The sequence below is a fragment of the Podarcis filfolensis genome, assembly GCF_964270895.1.
Source record: "Podarcis filfolensis genome assembly, chromosome: 7".
Classification (NCBI taxonomy): domain Eukaryota; kingdom Metazoa; phylum Chordata; class Lepidosauria; order Squamata; family Lacertidae; genus Podarcis; species Podarcis filfolensis.
The window spans coordinates 79,215,634-79,235,824 of record NC_139603.1 but is presented as its reverse complement, the minus strand read 5'-3'; the positions used below and the strand labels follow the sequence as shown (position 1 = coordinate 79,235,824).

The following is a 20,191-nucleotide window of genomic DNA, read 5'->3' as shown; positions in this document are numbered from 1 at the left end:
CCAAGCCAGGAATATCAGTCAGGGAGGAGGAAAGCAGCCTGGTCAGCTGGTGGCTGTGTCTGAGGATTCCCTCAAAAATCCAGGAAGCCTGAGCTGTCGAAATGGTGGAAGAGAGAGAAACAGCAGCTGGGGGTTTGTTTAGGCCCTAAACTTTAGGAAGGAGTTTCCCTCTCTCTCTCTTTTTTTTTTGAAAAGTTTTTATTGTTAAAATAATTCAGCATTTTTTTAAATAAATATTTATTCAATTTTCCAATTTTATACAAACACAAAAAGAAAAAGAAAAAGAAAAATATTAAAAACAAATCAATTTCCATATCAATTTTTCAATAACATGTTTCTTTGACTTCCTCATACCTCCCCTTTTTGTTTTCTAGTTCAAATTGTTAATCCAGCAAATCCTAATCTCTTAACATTCCTTTTAACTAACACCTTTTTTTCCAATCAACTTTTTAAATTTTATAACTTAAACAATACTAATCCTAGTTCTTTTTATCATAACAGCTAGAGACCACATAAGTTCAATCCAGCATCTTTCAAAGTTCATTAATTTTGCAATATTTCTGTAAATAGTCCTTAAATTTCTTCCAATCCTCTTCTGCCGACTCTTCTCCCTGGTCGCGGATTCTGCCGGTCATTTCTGCCAATCCCATACAGTCAATCAACTTCATCTGCCATTCTTCCAGAGTGGGTAGATCTTGCGTCTTCCAGTGCTTTGCTATAAGTAGTCTTGCTGCCGTTGTAGCATACATAAAGAAAGTTCTGTCCTTCTTTGGCACCAAATGGCCAACTATGCCCAAGAGAAAAGCCTCTGGTTTCTTCAAGAAGGTATACTTAAATACCTTTTTCATTTCATTATAAATCATTTCCCAGAAAGCCAAAACAATTCAGCATTAATACAAACATATTGCAAATATACAAATATACAAACATACAATTTCATACAATCCTTTAAAATGTTCAAACATACCTACACTCAATCCCCCAGATAATTCCTTTTCCCATCACCATCCACCACCCCTCACCCCACCTTTGTGTTAGACTTCCAATCTACTCAACTGCAATTTCTTTCCACTTCTATTGCTTTCTTTCACACACCTTTAACCTAATTTCATGCTTCTTTTTCTATTACACATTGTTATCCATCTTATTTAGTATTCCAGTATTTAAAACGGAACTTGTTTATTCTAATAGGAGTTCTGATTTTTCAATATGGTTTTGCAAGTATAGGAAAGATTTTCTCAAAGTGTGTGATGGGAGCCTTGGAGCATTTTCGGGTGGCGCTCAGCGCCCCGGTACACCCCCCAAACATGCCGCCACCTTTGGGATCAGAGCAATGCTAGCAGCAGCTCGCCACAGGTCTAGGGCCCGTTTCTGGGTGGAAACAGGTGGTGTTCAAAGGGTAAGGGAGGAAGAGAGAGGGGGGAAAGTGAGGAAATGGAGCACGTAGGCAGCTGGCGTGTGAGGGAAGGAAGATGCAGTAGTAAAAAAACATGCAGTTTCCAGAATTCGCCCTTGCACCCAGCTGCTAAAAAGGCATGCAAGGCCTTTTGCACAACTAACAGCGCCAGTCATTAGAAGTGTGTGCTTCTCAGCTGCTTTTCCTCGAGGGACCCTGCACTCTGCAATCAGAAAAGTGCAGGAATTGGAACGGAACTCAAAAATCGAAAGGATTTTGTATTCATTTCTCTCCCCCAAACGGGGGACAGCAAGCTTCTAGTACAAAGATGGGTGGGAAGGCCTAATGAACAATCAGAAGTGTGTCAAAGGAGGATTACAAGGGGCAAACCTTCAACGCAAAGCAATTCGCCCCTCTCCTATTTGCAATAATAATAAAAAGGGCACGTATAAATGTGCTTTGATCGCATAATTTATGCAGGTCTCAGAATTCACACCTTGTGCAGAATTTAGGGGGAAGCAACTGCGGTTCAGCCCGTGTGCTACATGCAAAACCTGCCATATTCAATTTGCGGCGTTTCCATGTGGGGCTCGGAAATACCTCTGCCTCAACCCCTAGAGAGCTGCTGCCTGACTGTGTAGACAATACTGCGCTGGATGGACCAATGATTTGACTCGTCTCAGGCAGCTCCCTGTGTCCCTTGCATACTTTTTTATTTTTAGGTCGTATATTGCCTTATGATTATTTTATACGGAAATGCGGCTTACAAGTATTCCAAATAAATAAATATTCTTTTCCTTTCTTTCTTTCCTTTCTTTTTAAAAAACCTTAAGCCCACTTACTAGGGAGTAAGCCTCAACTGTGAAAACTGAGCAATTAGTCCTGAGCAAGCATGCACCAGACAGCGCTGCCAGCGAACGGTTTGCTTGATTCTACCATTCCAGCCGAACCGCCGCAAACCGCAGACCGCGAAGTGCTTTGAGAATCGAGACGATGCACCGCAACCCCCAAGCTCTCCTTTAAACCCCTTTGAAGAGCATCGTGGAAAAGGGGCGAGGGCGAGAGACTTTGTTTCTTTGCTCTCTATAAGAGGTCCAAGCCGAAGAACATTTGATCACCTGAGCAATTTTTTATTTTTTAAAAAAAGTCTTGTGTTTTCAATCACGCTTGGGGAAGTTTGCTACGCTTCTCAGAAACCAACCTGCAAAGGATGCCTCTCTATTCTGCCGCCCCCCCCCCCGCCCTTTTCTTACAAGCAAGGTTGCTAACCCACGAGGTATCTATTTAAATGCTGGTTTACTAAGATCAGCCCATGCGGCTGGAAACTCCCTTTAAAGGGAGCCCGCAAATTTGCAACAGGGTGAGAAAACCTGTTGGCAGATTTGAATATCTGAACCTCCTGAGAGTGCAGAGGGGGAAGTACCTATCAATGGGCTCTGCGATGCCCCTGAGAAGGGTGGAAAAGGCCAGAAGCAGACTTTCCTTTCCACTGTTCAGACCGAGGACCAAATGACTAAGAGGCTCCCACACATCATATCTGCATCATTACTATGACTATGACAACTGATAACACTCTCATGTCAACTGTGTTAACTGGGGACGGGGAGCGGGAGGCCACAGGTCTCTCGTGGTAGAGCACCTCTTTTGCATGAAAAAAAGTACCGGTTTCAATTCTGAGCATCGTCAGGTTAGGAACTGAGAAGCTGCCCTCTGTGAAACCCTGGAGGAACATTGCCAGCCAGTGCTAAGTGATTCGAGCTGGATGGCTCGATAGTCTGACTCACCACTTTTCTCTCTAAATGAAAAAGACCCAAATACTGCGAGTTTTCTTCATAAGGGAGCTACCCTTCATCATTTTTGTGATCTGAACCTTTTCCAACTCTGCATTATCCTTTTGGAGCCGAGGTCACCAGAACTGCAAACATCACCATCAACATTATCACTTTTAATTTGTATACCGTCTTTCTATCTTACAATACCCAAGGCGCTTTACAAGCTGAAGAAACAAAGAATAAGAAGAGGCAGGAACCAAGATATTGGAGATACACTTCGGAGGTCCAGACAATGGGGAGCCCCGAAAATAAAAAAGAAAATAGAATTTGGACTGTAATTTGGTCTTTCTTATTTTATTGTTTTTAATTGGATTATGATATGGATATGCATTGGCTGTTTTTATTGGAAAATCAATAAAAATGATTTTAAAAAAGAAACAAAGAATGCACACCTTATAAGAATCTAATGCAATACAAAAATGTGATAATAAAACATAACTTTGAAATAAGCAACCTACATCAAATGAAGTAACTTTCAACAATCATTAGAACAGTATAGAATAATAATATCAGCAGATAGAAATTAAACAGAAATCCACACTTAACAATTACAATAAATAATTTCTAAACTACAATCAACAAAACAACAGCAAGCCACAGTACATAAAATAATACAATGCAAATTGAGAAGCAGAAACTGGAGGGTGGGGCAAGGCAGGATGAAGAAGGCCTTGCCTGATGAAGTCTCTCCCCTCACAGTTCTTCCTCCAGTACTCCAAAAAAACTGCTGAACTACAGTTCCCATCATTGCCAGACACTGGAGGGTCTAAGGCAGGCATAAGCAAATTCTGGCCCTCCAGATGTTCGGGGCTACAATTCCCATCATCCCTGACCACTGGTCCTGTTAGCTAGGGATCATGGGAGTTGTAGTCCCAAACATCTGGAGGACCGGCGTTTGCCTATGCCTGGTCTAAGGGGCGTTTCTCAACCTTGGGTCCCCAGCTGGTTTTGGACTACAACTCCCATCATCCTTGACCACTGGTCCTGCTAGCTACAGATGATGGGAATTGTAGCCCCAAAGCAGCTGGGAACCCAAGTTTGAGAAACTCAGGAAAGCAGCTTCCTAGGTTCCCATGAATTAGGTTAGGGTGGGTAACCTTAAGGCAAATGCGGCCCTCTGTGCCACTCTATTTGGCCCTTGACATTCAGGGCTGCCATCATTACTTGGCGTCCTCAAACAGCTGGCAGGACTGTGCATCTTCTTGAAATTTAGAACTGCAATGAATTAACTACATTTTTCTATGAATTTATTGGGTGCACACAACCCACTCTGCTTCTTCTAAAATGAGGAAGCATGTTCATATGAGCTTTCCCTGCAGCTTCTGGCATTGCATCGAAAGGGTATCAGCCTTCTAAGCCGCCTTTTGCCAACCTGGTACCCGCCAGAAGTTTCAGATTACGATTTCCACTGGCACCAACCCAAGCAGTCCGGGCTGGAGTGTTTCTATTTTTACAAAAGTTATTTTGAAACATCCTTTTCAATTCATCGTATATCATTTCCCAGTAAGCCAAATAGGGCTGGGAAACATCTGGTTTTCAACATTGTTCAACATTCGCTTCTGGCAAACCAGAGCAGCGCACGGAAACGCCGTTTGCCTTCCCGCTGGAGCGGTACCTATTTATCTACTTGCACTTTGACATGCTTTTGAACTGCTAGGTTGGCAGGAGCTGGGACTAAGCAACAGGAGCTCACCCCGTCGTGGGGATTCAAACCACTGACCTTCTGATCAGCAAGTCACAGGCTCTGTGGTTTAACCCACAGCGCCACCCGCATCCCCCTCTTTTACAGTAGTCAACTGGAAAAGTTTTGGCAGGGGGTTATTGCTGCCCTCTGCGTCAAAGGCTGGGCAGGTGTGTGCTGGAAAGACAGCCACTCTGTTGCTTCGCTCAAGAATCGAAAGAACAAGTCAATAAGCATTTCTTCCCCAAACAGTTTGAAAACCTTAAGCGTTAAGCTAATTGCAGCATTCGTTTTTCTTGGGTCTTGGTTACTTTTTCTGCGCTCGCTGCTTCAAGAAGACGGATTGAGGTTCTGTAAGAGCTGGAAAATGCTTTCAAGCAGGTGTGACATGGAAACATTTGAAGCTCCTTCTTCTCTGACCATGGGGCCCTGCCATCTGAGCTGCGAATCCACTGTGGGAAAATGCTGAAAGCCAAAAAAATATATATATCCTCTACTATCAGCAGAAGGCTGTCATGAGATCTATGAATGCCACTAGGAATTGCGCCAGCTGCCAACTGAGCTAAGTTGAAAGTGCCGATACTGGTGTCCAAAGCTCTATAAGGCTAGGGGTTGTTTGCAGTGTATGAAAACAGTGCAAAAAGAAATTATCAGGGAATCGCTTGGGGAAATTTAACGGGCAGCGATTAGCAGAAAGAGAAAGGGGCGATGTTTGGATGGGAGAGGGACATGTCTGGGTGGGAAGGTGCACATTTCAGCGTTGCCCCTCGCTTGTGGCCTGCTGTTCCACAGGCCCAAGGATTTTTAGGAACCGCTTTTCAGATTGCTATCAAGCTCAGCTCAGAAACCTCAGCTGATTAATCATGCTGCATTTTCGTTAAACGGTTCCGTTAAATTTGCATACATCTGGATATGAGTCAAAAAACGGCTCTGAAGCAAAAGAAGCAGAAGCCTACTTTTGTGTGTGTGTGTGTGTGTGTGTGTGTGCGCGCGCGCGCGCACATATACATACTGCACTGCATTTAAACCTCACCTTTTTCTACAAGGAGTTCCAAGTGGTGAATGGGATTCTCCTTTCCCCTGTTTTATCCTCTTAACAATCCTGTGAGGTAGGTTAGGCAAAGAGACAGTGACTGACTCCAAGGTCACCCAGCACGCTTCGATGTCCAAGTGGAGATTTGAAGCCTGGTCTCCCACATCCCAGTCTGACACTCTAACCACTAAGCCACACTGCCTCTCATACAGGGGGTTGGACTCGATGGCCCTTGTGGTCTCTTCCAACTCTATGATTCTATGATTCTATGTGTGGGTTGAAGCAGCCGTTGCTGTAGGACAGGGTGGGGAACTTGTGGCTCCTCCAGGTGTTGTGGGATACAGGCTCCCATCAGGCCCGGAAAGTGTTGCCAATGGTTAGCTACTCTGGAAGTGGTTGCCAAGCAACATAAGGAGGGGTCACAGGGCCCTCATCCCTCTGTAGGAAAATCATTCTCTCTTGTGTGAGAACTATGAGGTAATAATAATAATAATAATAATAATAATAATAATAATAATATACCTTGTCCATCTGGCTGGGTTGCCCATGCCACCCTGGGCGGCTTCCAACACATAATGAAACGTTTTTTTAAAACCCAAACACCTTCCTAAAATAATAATGATGATGATGATGGTTCAGTAATTCAGTAACACTGAAGAGGGTGCCCGCAATGCAGGTTTTACTGATTTATTTACCACATTTGTATCCTGCAATACCTTTAAAAAGCTCGGTGAGACGTAGATGATTCCTCCCTGGTCTATTTTATCCTCACAACAATCTATGAGATAAGACTAGTCTTCAAGATTGTGACTGGACTGAGGTCACCCAGACAACTTAGTGGGTGGGTGAGAATTTGAATTTAGGCTTTCCTAGTCTTAAGTCTGCCACTTCAACCAGTATACGGCCCTGGGTTTAAGAATATATCATCTATCATCCATCTATCTATCTATCTATCTATCTATCTATCTATCTATCTATCTATCTATCATCATCTATCTATCTATCTATCTATCTATCTATCTATCTATCTATCTATCTATATCTATCATCTATCTTCTGCCTGGTTAACCAGGGCACATTCGCAGTAGGTCATCTTTGTTTTTTAACTGATGACTCCGACCCAGAAGTAGCCAAGATCTGGTGGCCTCTAGTAGTTGTTGAGCTACAATTCTAGCCAAGCTGGCATGGACTTCTGGGACTTGGAGTCCAGTGACACCTGGATGGAACTAGGTTGACTCACCTTGATTTAACCGATTAATTGGATAAAACATTGTATTTCTGCTGCCAACCACCTCTAATCTCCTCAAATCGAACTTCAGCAGAAGAAGTTGGTAGCCCGCTACTGAAAAACAAAGAAAAATAGAGGAAAGCCACTAACTGCATAGATAAGAAGCACCCACAACATTCTTCTTTGAAACCCAGAAGTTGGAAATAAAACAGAAATAAAACCATTTTATACCCGCCTGAATCACCCCAGAGTAAACGGCTTGTAATACTTATCTAATAGATGCCATTCCATCACCCAGTTCTGTTCCTCTCAGAGATCTGTTAAAAGCAAAAAAGGGGGGTTTTATTGTAAAAGCATCAACAGGCAGCCTGAGCTCAAGGCTGCTGCTTAGCAGTTATTCCTTTCTCTTCAGATCAACACTCCCAACCTTTCCCCACTAAACTCCTTTTTAAGGTCACAGCCTCCTTTTCTTTCCTCTCGGGCCAAAGGCAGGTGAGAGAACTTCTCCACTAAACCTGTAACTGCATGGAAAAGATGAGTACCACGAAAACCACGGCACACACGAACACAGATAAAAGGGAACATTCCACCACTCACATTCCCTCAGTATCTCTGAATATCTCTGTGGCTATCAATGTTTCTTGGGTTTCCCCTCTCTTTAACGCAAGGCTGGAGGTCCAAATGATAGAATATCTACAGATGGCCATGATGACAGGGAGAATTAGAGGGTATCCAAAACAGAAAGTACAGAAAGAATGGAAAATCTTTAATGAGTATTTGGAAAAGTATTGCAATAACAAGTATCTCCTGGCAGAAATAGAATGATCCTTGTAAAACAAACAAATATAATGTTTTTTGATATCTGACGAGAACAAAGAAATACAATAATTTGGAACTGTGTGTGGGGAAAAATGTAGAAATAATAATACAATGAGTCTAATCGGATATGTTAAGAAAAAGATAAAGAGATAAAAGTGTAATATGAAAACCTCAGTAAGTTAAAAGTGATGTTGTGTAATTTCTTTATTAGTATTTATATATTGTTTAAATTGGTTAATTGTAATGATTTGATGTAGCAACTACTGTGGTTTTTTTCCTTTGTTATTGTTTAACTCTAAAATAAAGTTTTATTCTGGGTTTTTTAAAAAAGGAATTAATTGAAAGCATGCCAGCAAAAGTTACCTGTTAAATACCATGAGCATTGCATAATGTAAACATACTCTATATTGATTGTGTGCTCAAATTAAAGTGTCTACTTTGTGGCAATAAAGAACAGTTAAAAGTAAAGGTAAAGGGACCCTGACCAAAATGGGGGGAAAAACAAGGATGATATGTTTTTGGATAATATGTCTTGTTATAATTTTGAATAAAAATTTTTTTTTTTTAAAGAAACCACATTCTTGACCTTTGGACCCGCCATGATTCTTGTACCTTCCAACTGCCAGAGCCCTTCTTTGCATGCAGATGGAGGTTGTGAGACCCCTATGTCATTGAATACCAATCATATTAAGAGACGCTTTGGGCCTTTCCTAGCAAGCATACATTGCCCACAAACGTAGCATTCTGCTGACGGCCAGAGGGTCTGTTACAGAGCTGGCTGAAGTGGCACCTGTAACAAAAGAACAGGCCTGGCTTCTGCTTTCCTGGCAGGGAAACCGCTTGGCCCAGTTCCTTTGATTAACGAGCTATTGTTCTTCAGGAAGCCGGACGCAAACGGCCGCTCAGGTAGCTCTCGGCACTGTGTGAGTGTCTGGAGGCGGTTGGAGGATGGATGGCGGCTAACAGATTGAGGCTGAATCCTGACAAGACAGAAGTACTATTTTTTAGGGACAGGTGGCAGGCAGGTGTGGGGGACTCCCTGGTCCTGAATGGGGTAACTGTGCCCCTGAAGGACCAGGTGCACAGCCTGGGAGTCATTTTGGACTCACAGCTTTCCATGGAGGCTCAGGTCAATTCTGTGTCCAGGGCAGCTGTTTACCAGCTCCATCTGGTACACAGGCTGAGACCCTACCTGCCTGCGGACTGTCTCGCCAGAGTGGTGCATGCTCTAGTTATCTCTCGCTTGGACTACTGCAATGCTCTGTACGTGGGGCTACCTTTGAAGGTGACCCGGAAACTACAACTAATCCAGAATGCGGCAGCTAGATTGGTGACTGGGGGCGGCCACCGAGACCACATAACACCAGTCTTGAAAGATCTACATTGGCTCCCAGTACGTTTCCGAGCACAATTCAAAGTGTTGGTGCTGACCTTTAAAGCCCTAAACGGCCTCGGCCCAGTATACCTGAAGGAGCATCTCCACCCCCATCACTCAGCCCAGACACTGAGGTCCAGTTCCGAGGGCCTTCTGGTGGTTCCCTCCCTGCAAGAAGCGAGGTTACAGGGAACCAGGCAGAGGGCCTTCTTGGTAGTGGTGCCTGCCCTGTGGAACGCCCTCCCATCAGACGTCAAGGAAATCAACAACTATCTGACTTCTAGAAGACATCGGAAGGCAGCCTTGTTTAGGGAAGATTTTAATGTTTGGAGTTTTATCGTATTTTTAATATTCTGTTGGGAGCCGACCAGAGTGGCTGGGGAAACCCAGCCAGATGGGAAGGGTATAAATAATAAATTATCGTAATATTATTATTATAAAGGCAGCAAACAGCCGTGCGGTGTTTTGGTGCGCCGTGGCGCACTGCTCAATTGCTACAGAGAGAGGTGCCAGAGTGCAAGTGCACACTTCGGCAACATTTACACTATGCATCTAAAGCACTCTGGGTGCTACTTTAGGAATTGGCTCCTTGGGAACTGCAGTTTGCTAATGGTGCTGCTTTAAATAATAATAATAATTTATTATTTATAGCCTGCCCATCTGGCTGAGTTCCCCCAGCCACTCTGGGCGGCTTAGTATTATTATTATTATTAAATGTATAGTGCAGCTGGGCCTTCCAAGCCATCTTAAAATATGCAGGGTATTTTTAGCTGATTTTTTTTTTTAAGGAGGGTGGTGAATCCCCTTAATAATATAATATTTTTCAAGCTCACACCCCCAGGAAAGTGAAACTTTCAGTTCACTGGTCTCCTGCAACTTCCAATAAACCGTGGGTGGGTTTGGGCACGTGTGGGTTTTTTAAAAGCATGACCTCTGAAAAAAGAAAACCTCGCCTCAGGTGTTATCTGTGAGACGAGGGCATCCCCAAGGAGTTCCCCAGAGGAGCGAGTTCACACGATGCTGGCCTCCCCCTCTTAAGTTCTCACACAAGAGCACTGCTCATATTTCCACCTCAATCGTCACCTCCACCCCAGGAACAGCAAGATCAAAAAGCAACCCACTACACTTCTGAAAGTCCAGGGGGGCGGAAATGCTTTTTTAAAATAAATAAAAAACCCCACCAAAAACTACATAGCAATCGTATCGGCTGGATTTTCCTGTACTACTACTCTGTTTCCCCTTAATTTTTTTTTTAAAAAAAGCTTTCACTGAGAGTTTACTGAACCATTTCTTGAAAGCTAAATCAAAAGCGCAGAACCACCCCCACAATAACCTTAACTGGCTGAAGGCATACGAGGTAGATTTTCTATGCAGTCGTTGCGTTTTCCTCCCCTGAAAGACTGCTGCATCCATTATTTCTCTCCCCAGAGGAAGCCATGCATGTAGAGGAATCAATGTGTCTAAAACTACCACACAGACACACACAGAGAGAGACACACATTGGGGGGGGTGAAGTAATAATTTTTGTGTCGGCACTGTTTGCTACAGTCGTACAATTACAGAAACCTGTGTCAGGTTCAGAAATTTGACACCCAGGGAAAGGTAATTTTTGATTTTATTTTAAAAAGAACAGGTTTCTGGTCCTCAAGGGACTGGAAATAAATTGAATGCCTGGTGAACAGCTGAGGGGGAAAAGCGGAAGGAGGTACAAGCAAAATTTCAGGGAGTGGAACTCCAGCATAATTTTGTTGCTCTACCCATAACCAGCATAATTCATCATAACTTCCTATATAAATATACACTGAACGTGTGTTTTTGGAGGCGGGGGACAGCAGGACACATGGCCACAAACTCTGCCCCAACCTACCCACGAACCTTACTCAAATTGCAAGTGTAACATCTGTATAAGGCTGACGTTTGATTAAATTGAATGACTATTCTTTGAAATGTTGTGAGCTGCTTTGGGTAGAAAAGGGTGTAAATAAATAGATGATGATTCACTATGGCTTTTACATTCCCTATGCTTATTTCCGCAATCTCTGTGCATAGTACACCTTTTGTACGATTCCCCAAGACAACGTGTGCAAATAATTTTAAGCTGTTTTTAATATGGCGCCTCTAAATTTCAATTACTTCCCTAGGTTTGTATTGTAAAGGGCAAGCAAAAAAAAAATTCAATTAAGTAAACAAATGATGGCGTTGGTGATAAAACCACATGGATTTACTGCCTCTAATCCTGCCTCCCTTTGCAATGAGGACCATTTGAAAAGTGCTATGTTCTCTATAGCTGGGATGGGGAACTCCAGGTTTTGTTGGACTTCAATTCCCATTAGCCCGGCCAATGGTCAGGATCATGGAGGTTGCAGTCCAAAATGGAGGCCGCCATGTTTGGGATGCCGAATTTATGGTCTGTCATATTTTTTTACATATTATGCACTGTAAACAACGGGATTTCCTTTGCTGGTAATAAGGATGGGTCTTTATGACTCTGAAAAGTCAAGTTCCATATCTGAAACTGTATCGACTGCTGTTCGTTTTGCACGTTTAAAATATCTGTGAAACCAGAGTCTCTCAAACTTGGGTCTCCAGCTGGTTTTGGACTACAACTCCCATCATCCCTAGCTAGCACGACCAGCAGTCAGAGATGATGGGAATTGTAGTCCAAAAACAGCTGGAGATTCAAGTTTGGGAAACCCTGTGTTAAACAGTACAACAGGCTCCAATGAGAGGTGGTGAACTCTCCTTCTTTGGAGGTTTTTAAGCAGAGACTGGATGGCCATCTGTTATTTATGATCTAGTTGAGATTCTTACATTGCAGGGGGTTGGACTTAGAAGACGCTTGGGATCCTGTCCAACTTACAATTCTATGTTGTTGTTGTTGTTGTTGTTGTTGTTGTTTAGTCATTTAGTTGTGTCCGACTTTTTGTGACCCCATGGACCAGAGCACGCCAGGCATTCCTGTCTTCCACTGCCGCGCGCTGTTTGGTCAAACTCATCCTGGTAGCTTTGAGAACACTGTCCAACCATCTCGTCCTCTGTCGTCCCCTTCTCCTTGTGCCCTCAATTTTTCCCAACATCAGGGTCTTTTCCAGGGAGTCTTCTCTTCTCATGAGGTGGCCGAAACAGCAAAATTAACTGGGAAGCTCAGAAATCAAGAAGACAAGAGCTTTAAAAAAAAAAGAATGGGAAAAAGTTTATAATTTATATACAAGATCATTGTAAGCAAGTTAAAACATTGGCAGGATTTTAATCACACTTGTAATGTAAAGGAATGTATGGATAATTTTTTAGAAAGAGAAAAATTGGAGAAGTATTGATATGCAGTTGGAAATATTATCAATAGGACCCATGGAAGGGATGGGGAAGGGGAAGTCAGGAGATTCAGAGTAATCTCGATATTTGGATTCTGAATTGGTTTTTGTTGTATGTTTGTATTTTTGAAAATCAAATAAAAAATTACAAAAAAAGAGAGAATAAAAATGAAGTTGGAAATGTAAAAAGCTAAATAACTTGTTAATCTGTTAACAGTCATCAACAGGTTTACCATACCCATTGAGTCAATCACCCATCTCCTACTATCCTTCTGAGAAAAACCCCACCCCACCCTCCCACTATATATAAGACTTCTGTTTCAGTGTATCTGAAGAAGTGTGCATGCACACGAAAGCTTATACCCGGAATAAACTTAGTTGGTCTCTAAGGTGCTACTGGACTTTTTTTTATTTATTTATCTCGACTGCGTCAGACCAAGACAGCTACCTACTTGAAGCTAAATAACCGTTAAGCATACACAGAAATAGATGCACTGTATGAGTCAGCGCACCAAAATTCAGCCGAACTCCAATTCTTGTACCCTGAGCTGCTTATGCAGCTCAAGAATGTTCAGGCACCCATGCTTAAACGGACATAAAAACCCCAGCCACAGAATTTGAGTCTTCAGGGCTACAGTTTGTGCCTGCACTCTGTCGGTGACTGGTTGCTTTCCCCCTTGCACACATCAGAGTTGTGAAGTAGTTTCTAAACCTGCTGCGCTAACAGTGTAAATATAGCTCTCACCCAGAAGTTTGCAGCCATTTATTAATTTCCGCCTTTGGTTAATGAGAGATGCTTATCTCCCAGTCAGCAGCCTTGATTCAGCAAAGGCGCAACGTGCCTGTCGCTCAATTTCTTCGAAGGTCGACAAGGGAGCGTCCCGGAAAACCTTCCGTGTTTGGAGAGCTTAGCGTGGGTAACTGAAGCGCTGAAGCACTGAGCGGCTTCTTCACGAGAGAGAGTCTCGCGAGGACAAATATCCTCTGCCGGACCGCAAAAGGCAGCCGCCGAAATGCACAGAAACTCACACAGATGAGATATTTGCCAGACAGCCCCTGAAACCTGGGCTAGAGGTGCCACAACAGAATATCTAGTCTCAAGATGTCCCCCATTTCCCCCCCCCCACCAAAAAAAATTTGGTCGCATTTTCTATTTGTTTTTTCGAAACACATGAACTAATGCAAAATTCACATCAGTGACACACGGCTAAAGTCACGTTTTAAGTAGCAGTTCTTAACGGGACACCACAAACATAAAAGGCCCTGCAATAGTGGCCAAATCCATAAGTCATTTGAATAATTATTATTTACAAATGCAGTGGACGCTCGGGTTGCGAACGTGATCCGTGCGGGATGCACGTTCGCAACCCGCAGCATTCGTAACCCGCGTCTGCGCACACGCAGGTTGTGATTCGGCGCTTCTGCGCATGCGCAAAGTGCGATTTAGTGCTTCTGCTTATGTGCGACTCCCGAAACCCAGAAGTAACCCGTTCCAGTACTTCCGGGTTTCGGCTGACAGCAACCTGAAGCGGACGCAACATGAAGTATGACTGTACCAGCATGTATGTAGAGAGATCAAGATCGAGACAGATAAGCACATGGAAGGTCAGCAGCCAGCAATCTCATTTTGGGGGCGCTTGGGGAGGCAGTCCTCCTCCTGGGGGGAAGCAACACTTGGCAACAGACATCTCACTTTGGGGTCAGGGGGAGAGGTGTTTTCATCTCGAGTCTCCGTCGCCATATGCAGAGACAGGACCTCTCGAATCGCTCGCAATGGTATCGCCCCCATTGCAAAATGCAACTGACAGCCGGCGAGTTTTGAATGCTAGTAGGTTGTCAGTGGCTGAAATCGGGGCGAACCACCTGTGGTCCTCTAGATACTGTTGCACTCCAACGCCCATCAGCCCCAGTCTGAATGGATGACGGTCAGGGGTGATGGGAGTTGTAGTCCACCTGGAGGTCAATCGGCTGTTTTGGACCACAACTCCCAGCTGGTAGAAGCTGCAGTCCAACGCATCTGGAGGGCACCAGGTTGGGGAATTCTGGGCTAGAAGGATCAAGGCTCTTACTCTGCATAAGGCAGCTTCGCATGACTGGAGGAAATTCTAAACTCGGTTTCCATTTGCATTAAGTTTTCCTCACACACACACACACACACAGACACACACCCCGAGTGTACGCAACATGCCGCCCACAGTCAAAATCAGCAAATAGAAACCAGCAGGAGGTCGCGGTTTGAAAGGTGCAGAGTGTTTTTGTCCTGCGCTTCTTGCGGAAATGATAAAAAATTTACTTGTGCAACCGCCAGCCCAGCCCGGTTAAGTTAGATGTATTATGCAAAGGTGTGAGGGCAGAATAATACTTTCATTTTATGCTGGGTGGTGTAACGCCCAACCCAAGTACCAAACTGAGTCATGTTTTTGTCAGATGAATTGCCGTGCAACTTTAACGGCTGCTGGGGCAGCTAAAACCCGAAAAAGCATAAAGAAGAGCAGCCTAAGAGCCAATAACCTAAGACAGTGGCTTTCAACCAGTTTGCCGTGGCACCCTGGGGTGCCTTGAAGGATGGTCGGGGTGCCGCTGGCAACACTTTCCTTCCCGCCCTCCCCTGATGACCTCTCACATCTCTGCCTCCCAAAGGCTTGCACAGCTGTTTGTTGCAGCAGCCCCAACTACAAGCTCCCCAGGCGAATGGTGCCTCTGGAAGGGTCCCATTTTAGGGACAGAGGGGGGAAGCTCAGAGACGGCGGCAGCAGTTGCCTGGAGGACTCCCAAGGGGAGAGGAGAGGAGGCTGAGGGGACACTTCCCAAGGGAGGGTGTTCAAAAAAGGGTGAGGCTGTCATCTCTGCAGGCAACGGGTGACATAACTTGGCTCCTGAGCCCCACAGGGGTGCCGCAGAAAGAATGCAGTTGGGTCAAGGGAGCTGTGGACTTAAAAAGGTTGACAACCTCTGGACTAAGAAGCAAAGAAGCAGTCCTATTCTTCCATCCTGGCTTCTTCTGTCTTCTCGTTACATAACCTTGAATACAATTGTAGACGATGACACAGGAAGTGAAGGCAATGCAATTGAATAAGTGAACTGCAAGGAGTTTGTGTCGAGGAGAGACCCGCTCCTAAACAGCAGCCGTTCAGCACTGCCAGAAAAGTTTGCAAAAGGCAGGGGGTTGGATGGACTGGACTCAGCTGGATAGCTCAGTTGGTTAGCGCATAGTGCTAATAATACTACAGTTGCAAGTTCAGTCCCCATATGGGACAGCTGCATATTCCTGCATTGAAGGGGTTGGACCAGATGATCCACAGGATCTCCCTGATTCTATACTCTCTACAAACTAACTGCCTACCTTCTGGCACACAGCCAATGCTCAAGAGCGCATTTCATAAGGTGCCCAACCAGTTATAACTCTCAAATGGAGCAAGGGATAAGCACAGGGTCATAGAACTGTAGAACTGGAAGGGACCACAGGGGTCATCGAGTCTCAAGCGCCTGCAATGCAGGAATCTTTTGCCCAAGGCAGGGCTCAAACCCACAACCCTGCGATTAAGAGTCTCATGCTCTACCGACTGAGCTTGCGAAGTCTCAAAGTGAGCAATTGACGCAGAAATCCCATCAAGTGCTTAGTGTACACATAAGAGAGAGAGACAAACAGACTGCACACTCTGGTAATGTCTCCCTGCAACACAGGGAGGGACTGATGCTGGCCACACCCCCACGGCCACCATATGCATTCCACGTAAATGGGGAAGGAGCAAGCTGTTGTTAGGATACTGATGTTCCGTTCCACCTAAACAGATGTGTGGAGCTGTTGTATGTCACATGTCTGTTTACATTCCAGCACAGCTTGCTGGGAACTTCCATTTGTGAATTGCTTTTGCTTTGTGCTTCCTGCTGCTTGGACACGAAGGGGAGCAGACATGTTTTTCCTTTGCCCTGATGCTGAATAAACTGCTTGTAAATACGCTTTACATATGCCTCTGTCCGCCGCTTCTGTTGCGTGAGATTCACTCTGCTGCTTAAGGCCTGCTCAAGTTTCTAAAGGCTTCTGAAGCTGTGTGCCGCTGTTTTGATGCTCTTCCAAGGGAGACCGGAGTTCGCCCGGCTGCCGGCCGGTGGGCTAGAGCCAGCTGGGGGACTGCCTGATGCCCCCGTTCCCTTGGACACATGCCAACAGCTGTACATGCTGAGCTTAGCTGGCCAGCGTGGTGAGGGCACAGGCAGCGGGCACAGAGGCAGTGGAGTGTGTGAGCAGTGGGTATGACCTCATTCTCCCCTTGTGTGCATGAGGGGCTTCATCTGTGAAAGACCCCATGGGCTCCATCATCAGAAACCTCCATCCCTCCCAAAGGGCGGCCGGTGAGCAAAACGACGTCCTCCCTAATTAATACTCCACAGCCTTTTAAATATGTTTATGGGGGTGTTTACTGTTTTGTTGTTTTTTGCTTAAACTATTTGTGCTTTTATCTTGGGAACCGCCCAGAGATCTTTTGATGAAGGGCGGTATATAAAACCAACCAACCAATAATTTAAAAACATTTTCCAGGAGTGCCGTCAAACAAGGAACAGCAAACCCCTTCCAGCCTGCAAAATAAAGGATGCAACTGCAATTCTCTGTGCTTGTTTATTGTGCTGTAGGGGGAGCCTGCCTCCTTTGGGCCCCCCGATTCTCGCCTCTGATGTTCATCTGTTTTCACCTTTCCGTGCAAGGTCAACAGGAAGGTCAGAAAGTTAAGGTTTCTCCCCCCCCCCCCAACCCGATCTGCTTGCCCTTTTGCCTAGGCCCACGCTTGCTGGATCCTTCATTCGGAAGCGGAGAGTACTCCCCATCTTGGAAAACCCTGACCCCAACTTCTCAACACCTCAGTGGCTTGCTGCAGATCGCACAAGGGGAAGAACGCACTCAGAGAAAGGAAGCGTGACTCACTCGCTCCTCTGACGCTTTATCATTTCTATTAAAAAAAGAAAGAAAGCATAAACCCTTGTGGTTTCTATCTTCTCGATCCAGTTCAGAAATGCATGTTTGTTTCAAATGCTTCTACGCACGCCTCTTACAGATGCTCAAAGATCTCTGTGCGTCTCTGGAGAAGAGACCTGTGAGTTGCACAGATCCTGAGAATGAGCAATGCAGTCAGTGTGTGAGCAGGCACTTTTCCTGACCCATCATGTGGGGTAAGCTGCCAGGGCCCCTTCACACACACCTGCAATGTTGTGGTTTGTGGATGAATGCCACTAGCAGCTGAGCAGGGCTGACCTGTGGCCTTGCAGAAGCACCTCAGACAATCCCTGCAGAATCAGGCCAGTGGCCCATTGAGTCCAGCATCCTGCTACACACAGTGGCCAACAAATGCCACTCGGAAGCCCGAAAGCAGGACCTGAGCTTGACAGAACTCTACAGGGAACCAGGCAGAGGGCCTTCTCGGTAGTGGTGCCCGCCCCGTGGAACGCCTACCCATCAGATGTCAAAGAGATAAACAATTACAGTGGTACCTCGGGTTACATACGCTTCAGGTTACATACACTTCAAGTTACAGACTCCGCTAACCCAGAAATAGTACCTCAGGTTAAGAACTTTGCTTCAGGATGAGAACAGAAATCGTGCTCCAGCAGCGCAGCGGCAGCAGGAGGCCCCATTAGCTAAAGTGGTGCTTCAGGTTAAGAACAGTTTCAGGTTAAGAATGGACCTCAGGAACAAATTAAGTACTTAACCTGAGGTACCACTGCACCTAACATTCAGAGGACATCTGAAGGCAGCCCTGTTCAGGGAAGTTTTTAATGTGTGACATTTTAGTGTATTTTTGGTCTTTGTTGGAAGCAACTGGCATATAGGCACACGCTCCCTCCAACATTATCCTGCTCCCTGTAGCACAACGACCAAGACTGAACTGTGATTTTAAAAATCCATTGCTGCAGTGCCTCAGGATAACTCAGGCGGTAGAGCCAGAGGCTCTTAATCTCAGGGCTGTTGGTCCCCCACGTCAGACAAAAGATTCCCAGAGAACAGACATCATCTGTAGGGCATCTCAGCCTCCCTGCGGAGATCCGCAGTGATCTGGATCTGCTAAGGCTGTGAGCTCAGGGGCAACTGTGACCGACTGTAAATAACAAACAGAACAGTGTCCACTCATTGCTTTTAACAGAATGCAAGCACAGGATGTAAACCTCCACCCAATTTGGAATGAGAAGGTGAAATATCACAGACAAACACGTTTTCTAATTTTGCCCTGTATTGTGTCATATATATTCCTTTCTGAGTGACTCCAACAGCCAACTTTTGATACCCAAGTTGGGGAAGATTCTACCACTATTTCCTATTAATTGGGAATCAGTAACTCAGGAATTGGGATGCGGGTGGCGCTGTGGGTTAAACCACAGAGCCTAGGACTTGCCAATCAGAAGGTCGGCGGTTCAAATCCCCGCGACAGGGTGAGCTCCCATTGCTCGGTCCCGGCTCCTGCCAACCTAGCAGTTCAAAAGCATGTCAAAGTGCAAGTAGATAAATAGGTACCACTCTGGCGGGAAGATAAATGGCGTTTCCGTGCGCTGCTCTGGTTCGCCAAAAGCGGCTTAGTCATGCTGGCCACATGACCTGGAAGCTGTACGCCGGCTCCCTCGGCCAATAAAGTGAGATGAGCGCTGCAACCCCAGAGTCGGCCACGACTGGACCTAATGGTCAGGGGTCCCTTTACCTTTAACTCAGGAATTAATGGCTCAGCGGTGGAGCCCTTGTAGAAGGTCCCAGATTCAAATCCCCAGCATCTCCAGGTAAGGCTGGGGGCGTCACCTGCCGGCAGCCCTGGAGAGCCACTACCAGCCAGAGCAGGCACTATTGAGTGAGATGCAGCAACAGCCTGACTCAGCTTAAGGCAGCTTTCCAATGTTTGCCCGCCCAGTTTTAATTGAGGCCTACGGTTTTAACATTGTAGGTAAACGGCTTTATTGGCCCTTTATGGATGGGAAAGGGCTCTGCTACAGATGGTCATAAATGCAAGGATTCACATCCATGCATCCCTTAAAAATTTAAGAGGAAAGGCCCATGCGTGGCTTAGTGGCAGAGAATCTGCTTTGCATGATTTCTGAAACCCTGGAGAGTCATTGCCACTTAGTGTAAATAGCAATATTGAGCTGGATGGTCGGATTCTGCATAAGGCAGTTTCCCAAGTTACTGGCAAAATGACTCTTCTCTTTGGCGATCACTTGTAGCCGAGTAAGATTGTCTCCCATGAACAGTGTGCCATTCTCCCACAAAAGAGTCCACAATGGGTTCTCTAATTTTTGCTGCTAGCTTTGCCAATTCCGCAACTCTTCTTTGGTGGGAACTTCTTCCTTCCTTCCTTCTTTGTGCACAGAGAATCCTAGCTGCTGTCGGAACGTATCCCCTTGTTTGCATTTTGTGGCTACAACCAGGCACGTTTGCCCAACGAACTCTTGAATCGGAAGCTCTGCCACTCTGAAAGGGCAAGGTCCTTTTGGCAGCACAACTTCCTGAAAATGGGCACCAGTTTCCAACACACACACACAC

The 20,191-nt window shown here is 45.3% G+C and overlaps 1 long non-coding RNA gene across 1 annotated transcript in view; it reads right to left on the bottom strand.

Annotated features, from left to right (window-relative positions):
- Positions 1 to 7,457: 7,457 nt before the first annotated feature.
- LOC310766306 overlaps positions 7,458 to 20,191 on the bottom strand; it is a 143,185-nt gene continuing 130,451 nt past the window's right edge. Inside the window, exon 4 of the long non-coding RNA XR_014550043.1 lies at positions 7,458 to 7,487. This is a non-coding gene — a long non-coding RNA (uncharacterized lncRNA). The remainder of the gene's footprint in view (positions 7,488 to 20,191) is intronic.